Genomic DNA, 24358 nt, shown 5'->3' on the forward strand with positions numbered 1-24358 from the left:
AAGAGAAGACCAAGGATCATTATACTAATGAAGAAGCTGAATGTGTGCCCTGGAAGCAAAAGTCAATTTATCAAACACACTATGGATGCAGAAGGAGCCTCCAAGATATTTTGGTTTTCAAGCTACCTTTTCCTCCTGGCTGTTTAAAAACCCCACATAATTAGGCTGCTTTCCTATAAGTGTTTGCTCTTTTTTGTCTGTTGGAAGGAAGCTTAGGCACCTGCAAGAACAATCTTCATCTAAAAGAAAGGGAGAAAAAGACACAAATCAAACCAAGAACCAGGCTCCGTACTTAGGTGTGAGTACTCAGGTGGAGTTTCTCCTGCTCCCACAGGGATTTACCCCTTCTGAGTCAGGAGGATTTATTCCATCCCTGGCAGCAAATTTGTGTCTGGTGAAATCAGCCTGTGAAGGGGGTGGCCTGTGCCTCTCTGGGGTCCCTCTCACCTGCTCTGGCACAGGCTGGAGGTGAAACACAGCCACACACAGTGGGGAGCACGGCCCAAACAAACTCCTGCCAGCATCAGACCTGCCCATGGCAGGGACACAGAGCCCAGCCCAAAAACCATTTCCACTGAAGCAGCAAATACCGACAGGCCTAATAGATAGAAATTTATATTTCTGCCATTTCTGCTGCAATTGTACTCTCCCCCCAACCCTTCAGACTCATTAAACACATGCTCCACACCACCATTCCACCCAGGAAAACCAGAGCTGAGCTGGACCAGGGCCATGAGAGGCATTTATCAATTCAACAATTCTTTTTCTCAAGGACTGGGTGAAAAGATACACCTGGCATTTAATGGATTTCCTCTCAGATAAGAATGAAGTTAGCAGTTCTTTCTGGCCTAATAACTGGATTTTTGTAGCCAGTAAATATTTTTTGGGTTTTAATTTGAGCAAAACATAGTACTCAAAATACACAACCTGCTATCAGTAAATTCAGACCTTGCAATATCATTTATTGTACTAATGCGTAACACTGTGCAAATTATTATTTCTGCAAAAAACCACTTCTGTGCAAATTCTTCTTTGCTCTGTAGAAGGCATGGCTCTGCACATGTATTTACACAGCTTGTTTACATGCCACTGTATCAATTTATTACATTGTAAAATTCAGTACTTACCAGGAAGTTACACTTTTTCAACAACATCTAGAAAAAAGGAAATAATTAAGCTTTTTGTTAAAGAAAGAAATCTTTCCCCTGCATGGTTCAGCCCAGCAGCCATGGGGGGGAAGAAAGCAACCAAAACAAGAGGGACACAAATATTTAGAAAGCATGACTTCACTCTCTGGGGATCTGTTTTAATTGATAAATCTCAGTGACGCCTCTCTCCAGTGCACCCACATCCAGGGTGGTGGGTGCTGGAAAGCCGCACTGGATCTGCAGCACTGCAAACCCTGAAACCACCACGTGCTCTTCCTGCAGTGACACCAAACTGCTGAGGCTGTTATCTGCCCACGGCACAGTCATTACTGTGAATATAACACTCCTTAGTTACTACCAAAACCAGTGAGAAGATCTTCAGGCTTTGGTAATTCAGTGTTCCTAGAAAAGGGTGTTGATTTTCCATGGGCATATTGGTCCAACACAGAGTGGCAGTGGTAAGGAGCTCTAACCCATGGACTGTTTGTGCTGGCTGAAGGCTGCAGCAGACAGCCAGAGATGAATCCTTCCCTCCACAGAGCTCACCCCACATCCTCCCAGAGCCTCTCCAGGCACAGATCATACCAGCTCTCCTTGATGGCTGAAGGAAGGAATGAGTCCAGGAGACATATTCATGTTCTTATCAGAGTGCACAGGTCCCAGATACTCTTTTCTGATTGCAACCTCCAGCCCACAGAAACTGCATTCTCACCAACTATTTCTTTTGCCTTCCCATGTAATTTCCTTGTGTTTCATCAGTCATTTTTGCTGTCCTTCCTCTGGAAATGAAGACTAACAAAAGAGATACTCTGTAAGATGGCTCTGCAAGCTGTGATTGAGCAAGAAGCTGATGCCAAGTCTCGCCCAAGTCTGGGCAGAGATTCTGGGAATGTGGGGAAGAGCAATTTCCGAAAGGCCAGTCTGTCACCCACAGACAGATAAGAGGGTAAAGAGACATCATTGCTTGGACCAAATCTTCCAGGATACCTCATCTCTTGAACCCAGACCTTCTGAGAATTTGTTAATGGTCCTATGAAACATTTTGAGGCAGAAGAACACTTTACTTACCATTGCCTGTATGATTATCCCAGACAGGCAGTTTCAGCTCATTCCCACCTTCTGCAGGAGCACAGGCTGTGGCTGGTGGATTTAACCCTGCTGACCAGAGACTTGCCTTTATTAGTTCACATGCACGGATCCCTTAGAAGTAGCTCAAAAGCTTTTGTATCCACTTTTGTTCCTGTATGATCTGATCATTTCTGAGAGGCTGGCAGACAAGCGTGAGCTGCCCATGGACGGGGGAGAGGACAGGTTTCATAGCCAGGAGCTTGTGCTTCTCTTTAAAGGGGGATCTTCTCCCCAGTGCTGGCTGCAGTGCTCACCTTCACCTGGCCAGGGCTCCTAGGAGAGTCCTTGGGAGGGGCCCTGCCAGCTGCTAATGCATTTTGGAGCTGATGTTGTGCTTAAAAAAATCAGCCATGGGTGTTCTTACCACCTTGTTCAGCCACCTCTAGCTAATGCAGACCAGACTTTCTCCATTCCATGCCCGCTGGTGCTGACTCCTCACCCGAATGCTGAATGACAGCAGAAGTGACACCACAGCCAGTGCCACTCCTGCTGCAGGAATAAACCCAACCACGCCACCCTGACAGGCTTTTTAATGTAACCTGGGCCATTTGTGGCTTTCATTTCTCTGTCTGTCTTTTCCAGCTCTGCCCCTATTGTGTGTATGGAATTCATGAATCCATGTCACATTAATCTAAAAGCTGTACAATGCTATTTTCTGTTATTCTTTACTCTTCAGCTCCCTGAGTGTAGACAGTTCCTACTCATGTTTTGTGTCCATACTCTCTTTTTCTATCACTCCATTTTATCCCACAGATTATAGATTGTGTACATCAACACTCACTGGCACTGACAGGATTCTCCAGAGTCCCTTCTGGCTATTCCAGCACAAAAGAGGAGTCTCAGAAAAGACATTGGCAGCTATTGCAGAACTCCTTTCTCCTCACAAAACAGCTCCAGCTCCTGGGGATCTGTGTTGGGAGCACAAGGTGTGTTGCAGCCACTTACATGCAGGTACCATCATTATCAGCTGCCTTGGAACAGACTAAAAGCTGGGCTGTTTTTACAAGATCTGCATAAAAATATAATCCATTTTAATTCTAGAATTATACTGGAGCTGATGCCAGGCATTAGAGGGAAGAATGTGTTTCTGGCAGGACTCCAGGTATTTCTGTTCTTTCTTTTTCTGCCTGTTGGCTGGAGCAGAGGCCAGGGCAGCACTCCTGCCTCCTGCTCCCACCGCAGACGCTCTGTGGCCAGCACAGGGAGGCTGGCCAGAGGTTACTTACTGTTATTTTGAGAAAGTGCTTTGAAGTCCTTGAGTGAACAGTGCCAAACTGGAGCAAAAGGCAAAGTGGAAGCCATTACACTTCCCATGGGAGGCCATGAGAAAATGGCACTGCAGCAGATGAGTGTGACCATACGTGTGCACCTCCAGTCTCACCTCTGAGTCCTGATTGCTGCTGACCCGGCCCTGCCGACGACAGGAGGGCCTGGGTTACTTTACTTTGGAGAACAGAAACCAGAAACTGCTGCACCTCCCTTTAGGGATTTGCAAGATATGTGAGAAGGCACAAATCAATCCCACACAACAGCCTCAGTGGAATTGGGATTGGAAGGTACTGAAGGGGATCTCTGTTTTCCAGGAAGGAGGCACTAGATCCTAAGCATGGTACCTGGAGATGAGAACACAGGGACCTGTGATGCAGGGCTGTGGGAAACTGAGCACAGCCAGCACAGGAATGCCTGAGAGCAGGAGCACTCTGTCCTCTCCCTTCCCTGACAGACAGGTAAGTCCAAGGAGCTGTACAACTGAAGGAAGGCAAAGACCCAGTTCTGTACAAAAGCCACGGAGCAGGGTTTGGGAGGAGCAGAGAGCCTGGAGGTCAGGATTCAGCATTCCCAGGATAAGGAAAGGTCACTGTGTTGGAGGTGATGCCACCTCTGGCCTCCAGGACGGCTTTTGGTTTGAGGAACAGTTTCAGACTCCTGCACAGGTCAGGAGGAAGCTGGCTCCGGTGTGTGTGACAATACCCGACCGTCCCACCCTCCCCTGGGGGCTCGGGAAGGGAGGAGGTGCTCGAGTGTCGGGGCTTTGTGCTCTCTTTCACACTGCCAAGTGCTCTGTCACGAATGTGAAGGACACAAACCCAGCTATTGCACGTGCTGCCTTTGTGTCCCAAACTGCTCTTTGCTGTTGTAAGCTGGCTCTCTTCATTAAATGTATTTACTTAGCAGCAGATCTGTTGTTACATATGAATAATTGACAAGGAAAATGTCACTTACTGCACGGGTGCCGCACGATTCTGGCTGCTGAGTTTCCAACACTACAAAGCCTGGAACAGGAAGCTCTAAACCCAATTTCACCTTTTACAGAGTTTAATTTTGGGTATGTTTCTTATCTTGGTGCGTTACCAAACTGTTGAAAGTGACAAAACCAGATGTCATAAAATGCAGGGAAAATGCAGCTGGACTGAACCTCGAGTATTAACAAAGCCAATTCCCTTGACAGACACTAATCTTATACCTTCAAACCCAGGAAAGATTCAGTTAAACTCACAATCGTTTTATAGTCTCTGCAGAACCATAGCAGCTTAGGGATCCTTTGTTATTCCTCCATAAAGAGGAAAGTTATAGTGAAAGTGCCCTTCTTAAGTTGGGTGTTTTTAAATACTAACGTTTATTGCTCTGCAGTTTCTCTTTATGTGTGCACAGAGAACAAGAACACACCTCACTTCACAGGCCTATTTTTGGAAACAATAAAAGAGCCCTCTGTTAATAACTGGTTACTCTTTTGCCATTTGCATGGCTGATCACTCTTAATGATCCAGCTAACGGATTCAAGGCCTGGCTTCTGCAGGATGGGCTCGGGGTCTCAGGAGTGCAGCACGTGTGTGCAGAGCTGTCACCTCTCTGGGAAAGCTCCTGTGCTGGGACACACCAAATCCCCCTGTCTGGGTCCTTGGGTCAAACCTGTCCGTCCCCACCGTTCCATTAATTTCCAAAATTGGGCTGATGGGGCCCAGCTGCAGCAATTTCTGTGGATTAACACCAAATCTCCAGATTCTCCTGCTACTGAACATAGTCTTTCCCAGAGCTCCTGCTTTGGGCTTACAGTCCTCTACACAGAGGCACAGCACCAGGAAGCAGCCTGGTGTTCAGATTTCCTAACAGTTTCTAGGAACGTTTAGGATGTATGAAGAACAAGAAGTAAACACCTGAATAACAGCTCCTTTCCTGTTCTTACTGCTTTTGGACACAGATCAAGACTGAAAGCAGTAGTCTATAGCACATAATTGTGGGGTTTATCAGGTGCCCCCCTGATCAGCTCTGTGGAGTAGCCAGGCCACTGGAGCAGCCCCTGGCTCACAGCCTCCAGCCCCAGGCTCGGTGGGACCCCCAGCCAGGCAGGTGGAGCTGGCTGGGGAACCCCCACATCATCTCCTGACTACTGCATTGAGCAAAATATCTCTTAAAAAAAGCAGCTGTGCCTGTGCTTTCCACAAGACCATCTCTGCTGTTTTAAGGGGGCACGAATGAAAAATGAGTTTATGTGTTCTTGGCATGGCATCTGGATTGTCAAAGCATTGCACTGTCGACCCCGAGTAAAGGTCTGAATTATGACATAAAAGGGATACCAACAGATCAGTTTGTGTTGTTGCAGAGCTCAGCCATAGATCCGTGTGTAGGGAACACAATACTTTGCTTGCAAGCTGAGCCCTGTGCATCTCACAGGACATTAATGCAAAAGTGGGAAAAATCCAATCTTAATCTTCTAGAGAGTGAAACACTGATACAACATGTCATGCCCTGTCATCACCTGTTGCTAAGGGTTGAGATATTCCCAGTGTCAGAAGGAGACTGTGAATGAGGAGTGCATTTTGATGAGTGCTGAGGAGGGGAGATTCTCAGGAACTGTTGGAAATTCTGCTGTTTTATAGTGTATAAAATATACCTGACCCGAGGCAGCGGATCAGCAGGGCAGCCTGAGGTGCACACACTGAAAACATCTCCTTTTGAGCTACTGACACATTTAGCAGCTGCCAGTCAAGGAGGCGAGCTGATCCTCTCTCAAGCAGACCTCCTCACAACCTATTGTTGCAAAGGCCTGAAACGTGGCTCCTTCTCCAGCGTTCCCTTGGCCCAGATGGAGCATCTCTTCCAGCTTCATATTCTCCTTACATTCCTCTTTTCATCTTTTGTGTGCCGCTGTCTCGCTTCCACCTGCCTCCTCCCCAGTGCCACCTGCTTGCCTCTCTGCCTTAGGCTCCTTTGTTCGTGTCCCTTGTCCCTGCTCCCCGAGGAAGGCAGCACGGGGGTTGCATTGTCCCAGGTTGCTCCCCCAGGGCTTTTCTTACTCGCTCGTTATTGCAAGCGCGGCCCGGCCTTGCGTCACCCGGGCACCCGCAGCACAGACAAAGCCGGGAGCGGAGGCAGCGGGGAAGGAAGGAGCCCCAGCAGGCAGGGTGCCAGCACAGCAGCGGCACAAACACACACACAGCCCTGAGGATCGCCGGCCTCCAGGGACAAGCAGGGCCACAGAGTCGGAGCAGCACAAGCCTGAAGCTATGGCAGCTCTCTACACCTCCACACGGAAACATATGGCAAAGCCAAAGAGTCACAACATCTTTATTTCATAACCAAACACCCATCTTGCCATTCAATTCTACTGGCAGCTCCCTTGTCAGCTGCAAGAGCGGGGCTGAAGTGCTGCTTCCATCTGCATTTGGCTGAGTGTCCTTGGATTGTGAAGGGTTCTGTGCCCGGGCCCCTGGCCCAGGTGTCCCCCACACAGCTCTGCTGGCACCACCACCCCACAGATCCGTAGTATTTACACTAGCAGGGGTTCCATTACTGCTGTTAGTAATAGTAGCAACCTAATGCGCTGTTTTCTGTGCTGTCTGGGAAACAGGGATTCCATTCCTAGGATTTTATACCGGAGATTGGGAATTACAGTCCCCAAGTGCATCCGATTGCAGTTCAAACTTTAATCACAGGATCACTGAATGGTTTGGGTGGGAAGAGACCTCCAAGCCCACAGTTCCAATCCCCTGCCACGGGCAGGGACACCTCAGCAGTGAGCTGCAGCAGTCCAGGCAGGGGTCACAGGGTGTGCTGGGCCAGCACGGGGCCTCTTCAGCTGAAACCACACCTGGCACCAAGCCCACACGAGTGTGCTCAGTGCACAACCCCCAGGGAGCTGTGGGGTACAGGAATAGCACAGCCTCACTGCCGTGGCCTGAGCGCCATTCCTTGTCCCCCAGGGAGTTTTGAGAACAGGATGCAGCCCCTGTCTGCTCTGCAAGAACCTCCTGGGGGTGGAAATCCTCCCATTTCTCTGGAAAGTCAGGCTGAGATTGCCTCCCTCCAAACCACAGAGGCTTTTGCAGCCTCGTTGCACAAGAAAAAACACGAAGGGAAGTTCTGAATGTGTCACTGCAATAGGGAGGCTCCGGGAGGCCCTGCCCGCTCCGTGTCACACCCACACAGGGTGACACCTCTGTGTGCTGGGCCAGGGCTGGCCAGGGCTCTGCAAAACCCCTGCAGACTTTAACCCCCTGCAGCATGAAGGGCTGGTCTGAGGCTCCCCTGAGCTGGAGAAAGGCCAGAGGCTCCCCCTTCCCACAGCCTGCTTGAGCCTGCACAGTGTGTGAGACCTGCACACAAGCAGTACAGCCCCGTGTTTGTGGGCACTGAGCAGAGCCCAGCAGAAGAACTGAAAGGCTCTGAGAAGTGGGGGCTCAGCGAGTCTCATTTAATTATGAGAGTGGTGCTGGCTCGGCTCAGCCCCACCCACATGCCATTTCACGCCTGATTTCTTCTCTGATTTCTTTGGGGAAAGAGAGGGAATTCGAGTGCATGTAATTTGGGTTAACAAGACGCATTATATGCAGCCTCATTCTTGTAAAAACTTTCACAGGGAAATCACCCAACCCATGGAGAGAAAAAATTCTCTCCTTATTGTAATTTTTCCAAGGCTAATCAAACTCTCACCATTATCCTATTGATCACAGGGAAGGTTTGATTTTCTACCGGTTGCCTAGTTAAGGTACAGTAGCTGTTGCTTGGCTTACTCCATGCTGTGAGTACAACAGAGATCAACCCTCCATTTCTATGCTCCTTTTTGTCCCTTTCCTAGATCCCTTTTCCTTCAAAGCTCACCTGCCTTTTGCTTTTGTGGTGCTCTACCTGCATTTCGCCTTCTCCTATATCTGTGGAGCAACAAAAGGTGAAAAGCTAGGTTTGTACAATTAAAATTGTCAGAGTGAGAATGGGGAAAAGCAAAGATCCTGAACAGGTTTGAAAACAGGAGGCAAAGAAAAAGTTAGAGATGAATGTGGCATCCCCCAACAATACGGACAAAAAGACCCCGTGTCCAGTCCCTGTGGGTGTGAGGAGCAAATCCTCCCTCCAGCTTGGAGCAGTAACGATCAGTGCGAGCCCTCGGGGGTGGCGAGTGGCCAGACCCGGCTCTGATCGTGCCGCTCCTGGCCGAGCTCTGCGGCTGCCGCAGCCGCGCTGCTGCCGAGGGAGCGCGGCCGGCTCCGCTCCGAGGCGCGGCCCCGTCGCTCCGGGGGCAGCTGCTGTGTGTCAGCGCAGCACGGAGCCCGGGCACGGCTGCACCAGAGCGCCGTGCTGGGGAAAGGTGCGGGCTTTGCTTTGCCTTCCCATGTGAGGGCTTCTTTGGATGTGTTTTGTGTCCCTTCAAGTCACTTGGGAGTTTCGGAGAGCCAGAGAGAATAGCTTTTGCTGTCATTATTTGATAACCAATACAGTTCCCTTTGACCCTCTCCCCTCTTCCCAAAAAAGAAAGACCAGCTCAGCATTGTGTTATTTTTCAAAGCCTTTACAAATTAAGACAGTAACATGGAAATCCTCGTTGGGTTTCAGTTCATACTTCCTCCCATGCTGGGCTGAAATGGGGATTCTTTTGTGATGGCTGTGCTGCTTATTTTTTTAAAACCTCCTGAATTTGGCACACTGCCCTACTTTATTTTCTTTCCATTCTCTAGTGCTGCTCCCATTGGGAGGCTCATTCGCTTCTAATGCATGGTGTTATCTTTTGCAAGTTGAACTCTAAATCCCCGTGTTGTTTTTCCTTGCTTGTTATTCAGGTGTGGGGAATCTTAATGATGTCTCTTTGGCTGGTGGATGCTCTGGCTATGTGGCTTTAATTACTTTTATTAATGTGTTTTATAAAGTAAATTACAGATAAATGTAGATTTTAACTGCAGCTTAGAGGTGGCACATCTGTGAGGCTGCACAGCTTTCATTTGGGGGTGAAAGGCACAGTAACACCTTCCATAGTGAGAGGATGTTCCCAGGTGTGACTGAGAGAAGCTTTACTGAAGCAAAAGCTCCAAAACTACAAACTGGCACCTGCTGTGCAGAGGGACAGGGAAGGGAGAGGGAAGGAGCAGGACAACCTGCCAGGCTGTGCTGGCAGTCCCAGCAGGGCAGTGGAGGCAGCAGCCCGGGCTTGGCATTTGCTGGGGATCTTTCCAAAGCCCCGGGGGCTCTGGCCAGGCTCAGTGCCGGCGCTGAGGCCAGTGAGGGCAGGAAAAAGGGACCTGCCCGTGGCTCCATGGCCCCGGGGTGCGTTCCTGCCCGGGGGATGGGCTCAGGGGCAGCTGGGCAGGCAGTGAGCACTGACCTCGAGCAGGGAGAAGGAGAAACACGATTGGCATGGAGAGGGGCTGAATCTCTCCGAGCGCTCTGGACTGAACCAGGATCAGAGGATTTAGCAGAGGAAAATACATACTGGTGTCTGTAGTTTGTCTGGTGTTTTATTGAACCAAGGGTCCCATGTGAGCCATGCAGTAAGCAAGCAGTAAAATCATCCAACAATGCCTTGAAAACTGTTCTGTCTCTGAACACTGCACCTCTTGGGCACTGGTTGTGTTCTTCATCCCAGGAGTTCCTGTTACCTTGGACAACACACAGCCGTTGCCAAAAATAAATAATGAAAGCTGGGTGGTGTCTGAGTCATGGATGTATTGAGAGGATGGAGGCTGGAAAACAAACCGATGGGTTTTACAAAGTGGCAAATCTCCAGGCTGCTCTCGCCTTCCTGAGCCCTTGCCCTTCATTTCTATGCAAGAGACATTCTCGGTTTGGGGGATTCTTACCAGGAGCTTGTGAGAGAAATGTTGAAAAGGGATTTTTCCAGGTTGCCTTTTCCGTCTTCCTGCTGCATTAGCTGCAGGTGGTGAAGCTGCTGTTTCGGCATTTCTTCTTCAAAAGCTACATCACGTAATATCGCTGAGATCACAAGGAGATGAGGAGAAAAATGGCCCTATAGGATTTTTGTTAAAAAAGGATCCATCCATAAAAGATGAAAGGTTAAATTGCTTTTAGAAATACAGCAGTGTTTAAACAGGTGAGGATCCTCGGGAACGGAGTTTGGATTCAATAAAGTAGCCATGCAGAAGGGCAGGAGAAAGCCTTTCTTTGGAGGGAAATGTCACACTTTAGTGTTAATAAAATGTCTCGTGGTATAATAATAATGATAGCAATCAGGAGCCTTTATTTTTCACCTGGCAGGGCTGGTTCATGCGTGTTTTTTCAAAGCTACCTGCAATTCAGGAAAGAACAAAAAAAGAATCAGGCATGCATTGACTGAAAAATATCAGAGTGGAAGAGAAGAGAGCCAGAGCGGCCCAAGACTCCTGAATGTGACTGGGGAGATGAAGAGTGCTGATCCCAGGTGGCAGGACATTTTCTTCCTCAGCTTTTTAGATGTTGCCTCCTCGCAGCTGTGTTGTAAAGACATCGCAGGAGATTTACAATCCTAAAAGAACACACAATGAAAATGTCAAAAGGAAAAGGCAATTGCAAACAATAGTTTTGCTCTGGACTGGCCCCCTCTGTATGCTCCTTAGTGGTGATGTAGCACAAAGGCAATGAGCACACAGCATTAGCTACTCTTGCATCTCTTGTATATTTGTCAGGTTTCATGTGTCAGAAGTTGGTGGAACAAAATTTGTTCCCCACCTGCGTAGATGTCACTTACAGCTTTCTGTGAAAAGAGAGGAAGAGCAGGAAACATTGGTCTTTTAGGGGCAGACAGTGACACCAGAGGGGATAATATATAACACACCAAGAGGTCTAATTATTGATTATCTGTACACATAAAAATGTAAAAATATCACTTTTCTTGCTCGACCTCTTTTCCCCACTAGCAGTTCCAGGGCATTGCTGGCTGTGCCTCTGTGGCACCTGGCAGATCTGTCACCCCAGCACGGGGCAGGGCAGGGTGGGCAGTGCAGATGCTCCCAGCAGTGTGTGACACGTCTGGCGTGCGAGGAGCTGCCAGCCCTGCAGTGCTCACGTGTGGAGCTGAGCCAGGGCACACATCTGCAAGGACTGGGCTGCTGCCTCCCACAGAACTAACAGTCTGCAGGGACTTCTCTGCTCTGAACTCTCCTCTTGGCCTCATGCAGCAGGCTGTGTTAGCTGCAGCATTCATATTTGTACTTTAATATTAACATCAGATCACATCCTCCAGCCCCAGGAGCCACGGCTCTTGAACAGTGCTTGCATGCTGCAGCCACAAGCACTCACTCCAGCGTTTTCTTTGAGAGACTCCTCGACCAGAGATTTGCTGCTCATGCTGGCCCAGAGTGTGTGTTGATGGGGAAGGTGCCAGCTCTTGTCAGTCACTAGTGTTGTCATGAATTAGCAGGGGCCACACAGGGTACAGCCATACATGTCAGCCTTGTGAATGAGCGCTGGAGCAAGATGCAAGAATGTGAGATCCTGCTAAGACAGAGTAGCAGGAGGAAAGGAGCTCCTGTGGCCCAGGGGCTGGTGGCTCCTGCTCATCCAGCATGTCCAAAGCACGAGCAGCCTTCCCCCACTCCCCCACCCAGTTGCTGAATAAAACCTGATGATAGCACTGCTCCTGCAGCAGCTGGGAACGTGGTGGGTGTTTTTGGTGTCAGCAAGGCTTTGTCCTTGGGTTTTGTGAAAAACAGTGGGTTTGTGTATATTGGGACAAGTAAAATCGAATTACTCAGGTCAAAGGGTGTACCAGGTGCTAGTAGTGACACTGCTCCAGTTTGTTTGTGTGGTAGAGCTTCTGTCATCCAGAACTGGAGGCTCTTGGGCATTCTTTGGCCTGGTGCCCCAGAACACATAGCCCTTGTTGGGTTTTACAGCCAGTTAAACTCTAGACATGTTTCTGTGGCAAGCTGACTCACCAGTCCCTTCCATCCCTCTGGCTCTACTTCTAACAACTCGCATGGTTTTGTCACATGCCGTTGGACAATTCCTCATTTTTCTTAAAGCCCAGCTGCTGGACTCAAGACACTGTGTGAGGAATTGCAGTTGAGACAGCAGGGAAAAAAATCCCAGCACTTAGTTTTAAGCTGTTGCTATTTAGTGCTTTGAGTTACTCTTTTGTGGGCTCGTGAATACAAATGCATCCGTTTTAAAAGCACTTCTAACAGTAAAAGAAATCTCACAGAGTGGTAGAAGTTAGAAACATTAGGGCAAGTCTACTAAGAGTAGAAACGCTCTGCAGTGTGTGCTGCTCATCTTTCAGCAGTTACACCTTTCACAGCACATGGTGGCTGCTGTGGGGTGTGGACAAACATCCAGCGTTTGTGGCTGTGTGTCCAGCACAGCCCAGAGCTGCCTGAGTGCTCCTCTCACTGTTGATTCAGCATCAACACACTTGGGAGAGCTCTGGACTCATCTTTTGTCAGGGTAGCGTGTCTTTGTGACTAATTCTGATCCAGGATTTTCCTGGAAAAGAAAAATAACCCTGTGTCTGCCCAGATCCATGTTGTGCTGCATATATAGTTATGTATGTGGGTCAAATTCCTTTGCTTCCCTGTGTCCTCTGGCAGGCACACAGTGAAGCATGTAGAATAAATTTACACCCCAAAATCAGAAGCCAGATTACTTTTTTGAAGAACATCAGACAATTTTCATTCCGAAACTTACATGGTGTGGAAATAAAAATAAGTGAGTAAAAAGAATTTATGTGTTTTGAGCAAAAGATAGTGTTGGATAGGAAATTTCACTGATGAGGTATTTGCTACTGAACATCACTACTTTGTTCCACCAGAGCTCAGGACAGCAGAGTTCAGTTTGGGCTGCAAGGCTCCTGGAGGCTTTCCCCTTCATCCTCCTTGGAGTGATGTTGTGCTGTGCACAGGTGGGGTGGGACACTGGCTGCTCCGAAATTCCTCAGTGCTTCCTTCCAGCAGTGCTCAGGTTTGGCTGTAAAAATGTAGGCGCACTGCCTCTGCTCTTCCTCACTCACCAGCACTTTCTCTGGGAACTGGAGAGGCTGAAGCAAATAATAGATACAAATCATGACCAAAGAAGAAATGATTGTCATTGCAAAAATGTATTTATTAATGATCTTCACATAATTCTCTGGGAGTGATATTCTGCAAGACAGAATTGTGATAGATTTTCACCAAATGGGAATATTTCCCTCCAGAATCGTGTAGCATTAAAGGGAGTGAAGAAGTTGAATGTGTTTCCTCCAGTCAGGAAAATGACGGATCAGGGACAAGAGACAATACATTAGTAAACAATATAAAAAATGTACATTTTGTCATTTTGTATTCCTGAGTTATTCTAAATCTGTGAATAAATCGAGAGCTTAAAGTCTCTGGAGCTGTTTTGAAGTCTCTTGCTTTCTATAAATATTGCATTTGCCTCAAGTAAGAATTTCTGACATGTATTAAAAAAATATACATTAGTAAAGCTTATAAAATAGATATTTGGAATGCTGTTATTGTTATTTTTTATTAAAAATACAGTTTAATGGAACAATTGAGTTCTACTTCAAAGTGTCAAAATTATTTTTCATGCTTTTTTCCCTGTGTTCTTTGAACTTTATGGTTGAAGCTCTAATTTTCTGCTTCTGATTTTGTCCCTGTTTGAAGCAGTCGTTCCCCTGCACAGATATCGCTCTCTGCTTCCCTTACTGCTCCAGTGGGATCCTCACGCTGGGGGCTGGTGGCAGCTGGCCCTGATTAGCAGAGCTGGGAAGGTCAGGCCCAGTGTGGCCTGTGGACAGCTGGACAGTGTCACCTCTCTGGAGCAGACCTGAGGAACATCTTACAGCTGCTCCTGGGGTTCTCATGGGGAATTTCGGGGGAAATCAATGCCAACACGAGCCATGCCCTTGGTCAGCCTCACCAGAGGGGGTGAGGGCAGGTCTGTAGCAAACTGACAAGTCTGGCTGCAAGGGGCGAGTCCTGAGGGTGGTGGCACTGAGAAGACAGCTCCAGATTCTCCCCTTTGTGACACGGTTTTCTCGCCTGCTGTTCCACGCAGCCGGCAGAGGAGCTGACAGTTATCATCTGTTTGCAACATTTAGTGCACCTAAAGCCCAGAACGCTGTTTTTATGTGACACTGACCATGTACTGAGCTCACCTCCAGCTCAGGCCACTGGCACCGTGTCTAATTGCACATCCCATACGGAGCTGGCATTAGGCAGCGACGCTGGATGCCCTGGCACGGAGCGGCGAGGGGCAGCGTTAGTGTCACCTGCCATCACCTGCCCACCTTTCTGGCAGGTGGCCGCGCATTTCAGCACTCAGAGCACGTCTCAGTGACCCTGGAGCAGAGGCAGCTCTGGAAGAACAGTCTGTGCTTCTGAGCTCCGCAGCCGCTTTCCCCATGGTCACACATCCCCGAGCAGCCGCTCGCAGCACTTGGCTCTGTGCTGGAACAGCCGGAGCTGTGAGAGCCTCTGGTGAACCTCGGCCACAGACGGAACACGTGCTGCAGCCACGGCCTTGCACGTCTGCCACCTGCAGAATTTGGTGAAGGGAAAAATACAGGAACCTTTTGCACGAAAAAATCTTTGCCAGTACATGGCTAACTTCACCTGGAGCAATTTTAAGAATTTTCTGGAGAAAACAGTTACAGCTTTAGTTCCAAAAATACACAGACTGATGCCAAAACTTGCAAGAAACTGACATGAACAGAACACGTGTAACTGAACAGAAAACGAAGTCAATGAACAGAACACAACATAAATAAACAAAACACAATGTAAATGACCAGAACAGGGGAGAGGCTGCAGCTGACACACCGGAGGTTTTATGTCGGTGTTATTTGCACTATATGGCACCAGCCTGAACCACAGCAGTAATATCAAAGAGCTCTTCAACTTATTCATAATTAGCAGTGGGAATGCTCAGGCTTCGTTTTGTGCTCACAAAGGACCAGGGGCTGCGTCGAAGGGAACTGGAACTCTTTAATTAACTCCTTTCTAGAGCTTTCCTTTGTTGAGGCTTGCAGGCCCTCGCTGATGGAAGGAGCCCTGTCCCTCACCCGGGACTCGGTGCTGGGGCGGCTGTTCCGGGGCAGGGCGCGATGGGGGCCGGGAGCGGCGGGCCCCGCTCGGCTCCCACAGCACCGCCGCGACTCCCACACGCCGCTGCCCCCGGCCGGCCGTGCCCGTGAGGGCAGAGCTCCTCCGCCGCCGCCGCCGCCCCGCAGGGTGCCAGCCCTGCCCTGCGGAAGGTGCCGGAGGGTCCTGGAGCCGCAGCGGGTCCCGCTGTGAGGAGCCGGGGTGGCCGGCAGCCGTTGCCCACCACAGGCGGCCCACAGAGGCCGCAGCGGGGCTGGGGGCGCCGTTCCTGAGGGGACGCCGGGCTGCTGAGGCCGCCGTGTTCCGATAAGAGGCGTCCCACAGAGCTCGGGACCCTGAGGGATTGCCGGGAGGAAGCCGCGGCATTGCTCAGGTGCAAGGGCCTTTGGGTGAGGCTGTGGCCTCTGCAAAGGGAGTGATTTATCGTCAAGGGGAGGAAATCCCAGAACTCGCTTGAGCACAGTGACCGCTCTCGCGGCGGCAGTGGCGGGAAGCTCCGTGAGGCGCCAGCCCTGCGCTGTGCCCTGAGGCGAGCGGCCGTGCCCCGGAGGGCACCGCGGGGCAGCGCAGGCGGTGCCACGGAACCCAGCGGAGCAGCAGCGGCCGACGATGGCCACCATGTGAGGAAACAGCGCCCAGAAGCCGACACCAGGTAAGGCTGGAGAGGAAAGCGGATGGAGGTGTGTGTGGGTGGATGCTCGCTGGCTCCCCAAGGTGGGCTCGGCCCTGCGCGGGGCAGGAGGAGGCCATGAGGGCCCCATGAGGGCCTGGCTGGGGATGCACAGGCACCTGGAACTTGGGCTGGCAGGCTCACGGATCTTTATTAAGAGGGACGTGGGGTTTGGTGTGTGTCACACCTGAGCCCTATGGAGATCGGCGGCTGCCAGGCCGGCAGGCGACAGCGGGAGCAGGGCTGTGGGCATGGAGGTGTTTGCCGTGCAGCAGAGTTCAGCTGCGCTTCAGTGCTGATTTAAAACAAAGGTTTGTGGAAGTCCTGTGTCGGCTCTGTGCTTTGGCTGTGTTTCATGCGGAGGTGCTGACGCTCCTCGTTTCCCTCCTGCTGCAAGATGTGAGGAGCCGGCAGTGCTGACAGGTGCCGGGTTCGGCTGCCCGAGGTGCGCGGGGTGGGTGCTGCCCGAGGTGTCTGGGTGCTGCCCGAGGTGTCCGGGTGCTGCCCGAGGTGTGTGGGTGCTGCCCGAGGTGTCCGGGTGCTGCCCGGCTGTGCCAGAGCACGGGGCAGGAACGGGGCAGGCACCTGCATACCGGCTGTCAGGAAGAGCTGGGCGAGAAGCAGAGGACCTCTGTGTCCTGGCAGAGACAGCACACAAAAAAAGCCTGCACGGAGGTTTTCTTTCTATCTTCTGAACGCCAGAGCAGCCTGATGTGGGACAGTCCTAGAGCCAGGCCCAGCACGGTCAGGGATGCTTAGGCCCTGGGGTTGAGCAGGTTAAGGAAAGGACTGGTGACATGTCACTCTGAAATCTGGAGAGCTGGACAACCTGTCAGGAGACTCAGTAAACCTCATTTTGACCAGACAACTCCAGCATTGCTGGATATCCATTTATTTTCTGATGCTTTCACATAACAAATCAGCACCAGAGCATCGGAGGTGTGAGGTTAGGCACAGAGATGTTCTCTTTGTGCAGTTATGTGAATTGCATCATATTTCACTAAGTTTTTATTCACTGCCCACTTGAGTTAGTGACAAAGGATTTCAAGGCTAGGCATGCAAATTAAAGCAAGAGCTGCTATTGTTTTTTCAGATACCTGTCAGCTCTTCTTACTCAACCTAACGCAGACTGAATTTGAAAGCAGAGGAGCCAGGGCTGTGGTATTCCTTGCAGAATGATAGCTGACAGGCTCCTCACAGCTCCAGAATCAGAGTCATGTCTGACACAGAGGAACATGTGTTGGCAACCTTGCTTGAGCCACGTTTCCAGAGCTGTAAAGAAACTGGAGCATTTCCAGGGGATGACAGAAAAGCTGCTGTTTCAGGGGAGAGCCAGAGGCCATGTCATTGTCATTCTTCTCAGTTTGGCAATCTGCTCAGATTCCTTCGAAGAGCACCTGAGAGCATTTATGGGACAGGAGAAGTAATAAAAGTTAAAGTGATGGCCCAGTATTAGAAAGAAACTTATTAATGCAACATTTATGGCTACAAAGGTGCTCCAGCCCTGCATGGGCTTGCTGCCATTCTTTTGGGGGGCAGAGTAGTGCTGCTGGAGCACAGTCTGTGTGATGAAAACCAGCATGCAAGACAAGAGCACTTATTTATTTGTTCTTTGAGAATCTGGCGCTGGTAGATGCTGGTGTCCCCTCCATGAGGTGCTTGTCATCCTGTGTGTACTGTGAGTGCATGGTGAGTGCTGCCAGGGGTACTGTGACAGATGGAAAGATCCTGCTTAGTACCAGTGATTCACAATGCTTTGCTTTGCTCAAGATGCATCTGGAAAGCTTCCCAGATTCTACATCTGCCCCTTTGACACTGAAGCAGCAGCGCAAGTTGGAGGCCAGAAAGAACAGAAAACAGATTTAGTCTGGGCTGTTCTTTGGGGCAGGGATTGTCTGTCTCCATGCTTGGAAAGCGACTGGAGAGCTACCCCAGCCCAGAACAATTCCTACAGCAATTGCAGGAGAGCTGGGTGCCAGCAAATGTGATTGGGGAAGTTCCAGTGCTGGAACTGAAACTGTTGATTCCCCATCCCTCCAAGTGCTCAAGTCCAGGCTGGATGGGCCTTGGAGTGACCTGGTCCCTGCCCCTGGCAGGGGTGGGGAACAAGCTGGTTTTAAGCCATTTTCCAACCCAAACCATTCTGGGATTGTTATGATTGTTTAATTCGCTTTGTTGTGATAAAATTCATAAGAATATAAATTTATTTTAAAGCAAATACAGCCCGGGTGTGAGGGCCTTGCCTGAGCTTTGCCTCATAGGACGGTGAGACCAGAAAAGTTCCTTATTCTTCATTGTCCAGACTTTTGACACTGAGCAACCTGCCCCATATTAACTTTTGCATTTCTCATCAAGATGCAACAGACTTTAAATAGCATGTGCATGACTGACTCTTTTTTTTTTTTACTCCTATGGAGGCTGATATACAAAGTACCTCAAGTGGCAGCTGTCACCAGTGAGGTGGCATTTTTCTTCACTGAGGCTGACAGCAGCTGTCCAGGAGAAGTATGAATGGAATGAGAATGACATCATGTTTATTCAGGAATGACATTCCCAGCCATGGATCAGTGTCAGCAATATTTTGATAAGTTTTAGAATGAGAAAACATTTCTTGAAATGTTCCCTGATTTATCCTTTGTAAAATACACAACACAAAAAATAATTGAAGAGATTGCATGAGGACAAAGCAGGGCTTGCCTATCCTATGTTTCCACACAGTGTTTTATCCGTGCTGCAGACAGTCCATAGGCACCAGGACTCGCAGCAGCTTTAACTCTTGCCAGCCCAGCTGGTTCACTCCACGTGCTTTTCCCTCCACTGCTCCTTGCCCTGGCCCAGTTTGGAACTGGGCATAGTGGATTTCATTGCTGTCAAAGACAGCGAGTAGCTGTAAGGCAAGTCAGCCAGCCACAGCAAAGGAGGCCTGGACTAGTTTTTAGGATTATCTTTTAGGATACTGGGACAGAAATAGGAACAACTTGGCTTGGTTCTTTCCAGTGCAGCTAATGGGACTGGTATTTTAAATATATATAGATGGTTCAGTCAGGGTTATCATGTGATGACTGATGAGTCTTTTTGTGGCTGACTGACCTGGATGAAATCTCTTCTGCTGCTAGAAGCTGTTCATCCTGAAGCCTAATAAAAAGTTTTAGGCATTAAGGACACAACCCAGTGGATTTGAACACCTGAGTCTCACAGGTCTGGAGATCTGGTTCTTATCTTTATTGTATTACTTCTTGTGAGCTTTCTTTGTACAATGGTACAAGTTGCCTCCTTTACTTCTGTGAACACATTTTCTTGTATTTTTTTATGCCTGGGCTCCTTAATTACATTTTTGCTAATATGCACACACTGAGTTCTGATCCTTTCTCAGGTCCAGCCACCCAGGCCACTCTCCCCAAACCACATTTTAAGCATTGTTTGAAAACTGGCTGGCAAGGCCACCCACATCAGGAGAGAGCCCAGAATGAGCCCTTGGCTGGAATTGCAGCACAGGCTGCCATAGGCTTTGTTGTTGCTCTCTGACATTAACTAAGAACTGATTATTATTGTTGTCAGTAGGCTCCAAAATTAGTCCTGAGACACCTGCCTTTTCAGAGGTTCTGACTTGCCCTCTTGTACCTCAGTCAGTCAGACACTGCTGTAAGTGCTGACAGGTCAGGGAGACAAATGTTGGTCTGAATTTTCATTCTGTCTGTAAAATTTGAAGATTTGTGTGTGTCTGCCTGGTAAGAGACATAAAGTAGAAGGACATGTGAGGGTGACCTCACTGCAACTAATACTATAGCTGAACTGAAAAGAAACAACCCCAGTGTGCGTTGGAGTCAGATGTGCAGCCGGGTGTTAACTTGGCAGCTTTAAATGTATTTGTTCAGTTGTGATCTCCTCCTCATTCTCTCTCTCGCCTCCAGCCTTGGTTCTCTCATGGTATCAGATTTAGCAGGGCTATATTTAATTCGAGTTCAACAGAAGGGCTTATTTAAATATAAACTTTGGGAGTGACAGCGCACTGGCTCAATATGCAAGGAGATGGATGTATGGAAGCGGCTGGTGTCTGGAGAAGGGTGGGAGGAGGTCACAGCATGCATGTGAGCAGCCAGTGCAAACAGCAGATGGGACCTTACCCTCAGCACAGCCTGATCTCTGAGCCAGTGGGTACCTGCAAACACCTGCACTCTGCAAATACCTGCAAACTCACCTGAGTTCAGCACAGGTGTCACTCAGGTGAGAACTTGTCCAGTGTCTCAGACCTGAGCAGATCCTCAGAGCCACTGATCCAGGTGTTGAGCTGAACGAGGCCACCCCGTGAGCTGCTCCCACAGGCCCTGGGTCTGGTGTGACCTGGAGCTCACCAGCAGCACCACAGCCTTGTGGTGATGCCTTGGGAAGGGATGCCTGCAGGTGTGGCTGTCTCTGGGGGAGCTGCTCTCCTTCTGATGCTGATTCTGTGCAGGGTGTCAGTTGCTGCAGTCAGACTGGAAAGCAAACCATAAATAACCGAGTACAGGAGGAGATGTTTCAGGGAAATGTTCCACTGCAGCCTGTAGAGGATTATCATTACCAACTGAATGGATTTTGTCTTCTGTTTTGTAGGTTGTTTCACACTGTTTTTTTAAATCTCAGATTTTTTTTTCTAAAAGGAGAAATATTTTCATACGTCATCATTTGCATTAACATATGAAATGCCTTTTCTGACCAAAACGACACCATTATCATGAACTTGCTTCTAGTTTTGACTGAAGGAGGATCTGGAATGTAGAGTACTTTTGTATCCATGACCTGATGCACAGTATGTCAGAAATTCCTGTGTTACACATTCACGTGTTCTTTTTCCCATAGCAGAAAGAAGAACTATAAAGAAATATACAATGTTCATCTAATTTACATTTCTGGATACACAGCTTGGGGAGGTGTTGGGAAAGAGCAAAAGCAGTGGCTAAAAGCTCTGGCTTTAGGATCACCATGTTTGCAGAGTGTGAAGCTGTTCCTCTGAGTGCTGAACGAGTCTTACATTAAGTACTGAGGAAGCGGCTGTTTCATCTGTGCAAGCTGTCCTACTCTGGAAAACAGATCACTTGGTTGATTGCTTTACAACCACATGCTAAACATTCTAAACAATTTATGCATTTAAACTGTATGTTTTTCTCTCTCAAAACTTGCTACTCTGCAATGTTCCACAGATCTTGTTTATAACACATTCATCTAAAATTATCTCAGTGCACACAGCACCCTCCTATAGAACAGATGCTATGTAACCTGAAGTTCTGTTTTGATCTCAAATCGACGTGTTTAAGCTACTTGTGTGAATTATAAATTGAAACTAAACTAAGAAAATGAAATTGTGGGGTTTTTTTTCCATGATGCTTTCACAGTTCAATAGTTCTACTCATTTTAGAGTGCTTTTCTGGTGTGATACTTACAGTTGCTATATAAGGTTTAACTATTTTTATATTTAAGGATCTTCTGGGTTATCTTAAAAAAAATCTCTAAAAATTAACCTTTCCCAGCAACATTATTGAACTTTTCCTGGGTATCTTCTCAGTTTGTTTTTTGCATCATTTCTGAATTTAGATGAGATTTATATACAAGAGACATTTTCCTTTGTAATTAGCCTACTTATGTGTCTTCAAGCATCTTGAAAGGATGGCTAAGTATCTCAGGAGATTAGCACTTGCATCCTGGGGCCTTTTCATAGCTAAATCACTGGTTATCATCCTCACATAATTATTCATACTTATTTACTATTTATATTACAATGATTCCTAAAGGAATCTCCCAGGTTGGGCCCTGTGTGCTAGGTGCTGTAAGTGCACGAATGAGGCACGTGGGCAGCACTGACCTCCACACTGCTCTGTGAATCTCCTTTCTGTAGGGAGATCACATTTTGCAGTCCCACTCAGCAGAGAGGATGGATGATGGCTGCCCCTTTGCTCCTGTCCAAATTCCTGGCTTCACAGGCCTGCCAAGATGGCCTTTTCCCTGTTTAGAAACTCTGGAAAAGGTTTCTTCTGCACTCTTCTGGCCTCAAAATATTTCAGTTTCTTAGGGTCTTGGGTTTCCCTAAGATGGAAATAAAGTGATTTCCCCTCCCAGAACCTTCTGGCTTACAATAGAGCAGTATCTTTTCAGTGTCCCTCTTAAAAATGCCTTTTGGACACCAATGTTCCTTTATAAGAGGACCTCATATTCTTATATATGAATGAAGAGCTGAACCCAGGATTGCTTTCAAGCAGAAGTGTCAGATTCACTTTGGCTTCAGTATTTCACTACGGGAAACAAACACATAATCAAAACAGGGGCAGTAACAAGCCTTGTACTGGTTTCCTCTGAAACTGAGGCATTGCAAACTCTTTGCCTCTTCAGAGCCCTGCAGGGTCCCACAAGAACTGGTTCTTTTCCAGCCTTCCCTAGGTTTATGAGAATTGTGTTTCCTGTTTCCTCATCCCTCCTGCAGTGAGTAGAGGTGGCAGCTCCTAGCTGTGATCCTGACATTGCTGGGGGCTCATGCCTGCAGGTCTTTGGGAATGAGGGGGATGAAGGTGAGTGAGAAGGAGAGAGAACACCTGCTAGCAGTGGGAAAACCACAAAGGCAAATAACGGTGCTGTGGCCAGAATTTCCAGCCAGGTGCAAGGAAACCCAGGAACAAGGAGGCACCTAGCAAGAGCCTGCTGCTGGTACACAGCAAACAGATGGTGCAGACAACCTGACCAGCCATGGTGTCAGCTTCCTCAGTGCTCCCTGGATCAGCCAAGGTGTGCTGCAAGGCCATGGGACTTAGTGAGGACAGCAGTCACTTCAGAGGTGAGCAGCTCTGCCTCTGCACGCCAGGGAGACCAGCCCAGGCTCCGACCTGGTGGTAGGGAGAGAGGCAAAGCGTTGGAGAGAAGTGATAGCTGCAGGCCCTGGTGCTGCTAGAGAGCTCATTCACAGCTCTGTGCTGGGGAGGCTGAGGGACTGCATGAATGGAGAGGGCCGGTGCAGCCATGCTGAAAGGAATATGAGGAAACTGCTTTTGCATCCAGCACAACTCCAGAAGGACCATGGCTGGGTGAGCAGAATGTGCATTTTCCTGTTGGCTGTTGTTTAATTAGGCTGTTGCTGATGCTGACACTGTGTATTTTCTTTGCTCTATCTCCTTTCCTTCTTTATTATTTCCTACTTTGGTTTGATGTTGTTGGTATATAAAATTTAAAGAGCTCTAAATTTTTTTAAAGGCCCCTAAAGGGAGCGGTGCTTTTTTTGTGTTAAAGTCATTACATGAACACCTGTGAACTGTTGAGTTTAATTGGGCTACAGCTGTTGGGGAGCGAGGGGGGATTTATTGGTTTGATAGGCTGTCTTCAGATTGCGGTGTGTTGTCACGCACTGCCCTTCCAACATGTCTCTTTAAACAGAAGCACATGTGCATGTCAGGTACTTATGGGGACTGGGATCTTAGGGATGGGCCTGTCAGAGCAGAGTGGGTGGTGTGGCTGTGTGAGGATGCAAAGGCAGCCAGCAGAGAGCACGGCAAAGCTGTGTCAGCTGGGGGAGCAGCAGATGGCCGGCTGGCCAGCCCGCTCCGCTGCGCTGGAGGGGCTGCCAAGCTCCCAGAGACGTTTCTGAGCAGTGGCTGATTGTGCCGTGGGGTTCCTGGCCAGTGCTGGAGAGGACAGGATGCTTCCTAGGGGGAAAGTGAGGTCCTGTCTGGAGCATCACATTTGCATGGACAGCAGCACAGGTCACACAAGAACTGTCTCTATTAAGGAGGCAGGCAGTGGGAAAGCCGATAAACCAGGGCGCCTCTGGGTCAAGAAGTCCTGCTAAGAGGAGGGATCCCATGCACAGCTAGGGCAGTCACCTGAGCTCCACAGGGAATACAGATTCCAGGTGTACACAGAGATAGGGAGGAGCCATGAGGAAACTGCCAGGGTCCCACTGAGTACCACACAGGCAGCTCGTGTTGGTTCATTCTTTCCTGCAGGGTTTGGCCTAGTGAAGAGCACCCCTGCCCTCTCCCTGAGGGTGCCTGGCATGGGGTGGGGAGGGTGATCCAGGGCAGCCTGAGCTCAGCTCTGCTCTGCCCCTGCAAAGGAGGCAGCTGGTGCAGTGCTCACCCAGCTGGGTGGCACCTTTGCACCCTCATGTC

This window comes from Molothrus ater, chromosome 20 (genome assembly GCF_012460135.2).
Source record: "Molothrus ater isolate BHLD 08-10-18 breed brown headed cowbird chromosome 20, BPBGC_Mater_1.1, whole genome shotgun sequence".
In the NCBI taxonomy this organism is placed as follows: domain Eukaryota; kingdom Metazoa; phylum Chordata; class Aves; order Passeriformes; family Icteridae; genus Molothrus; species Molothrus ater.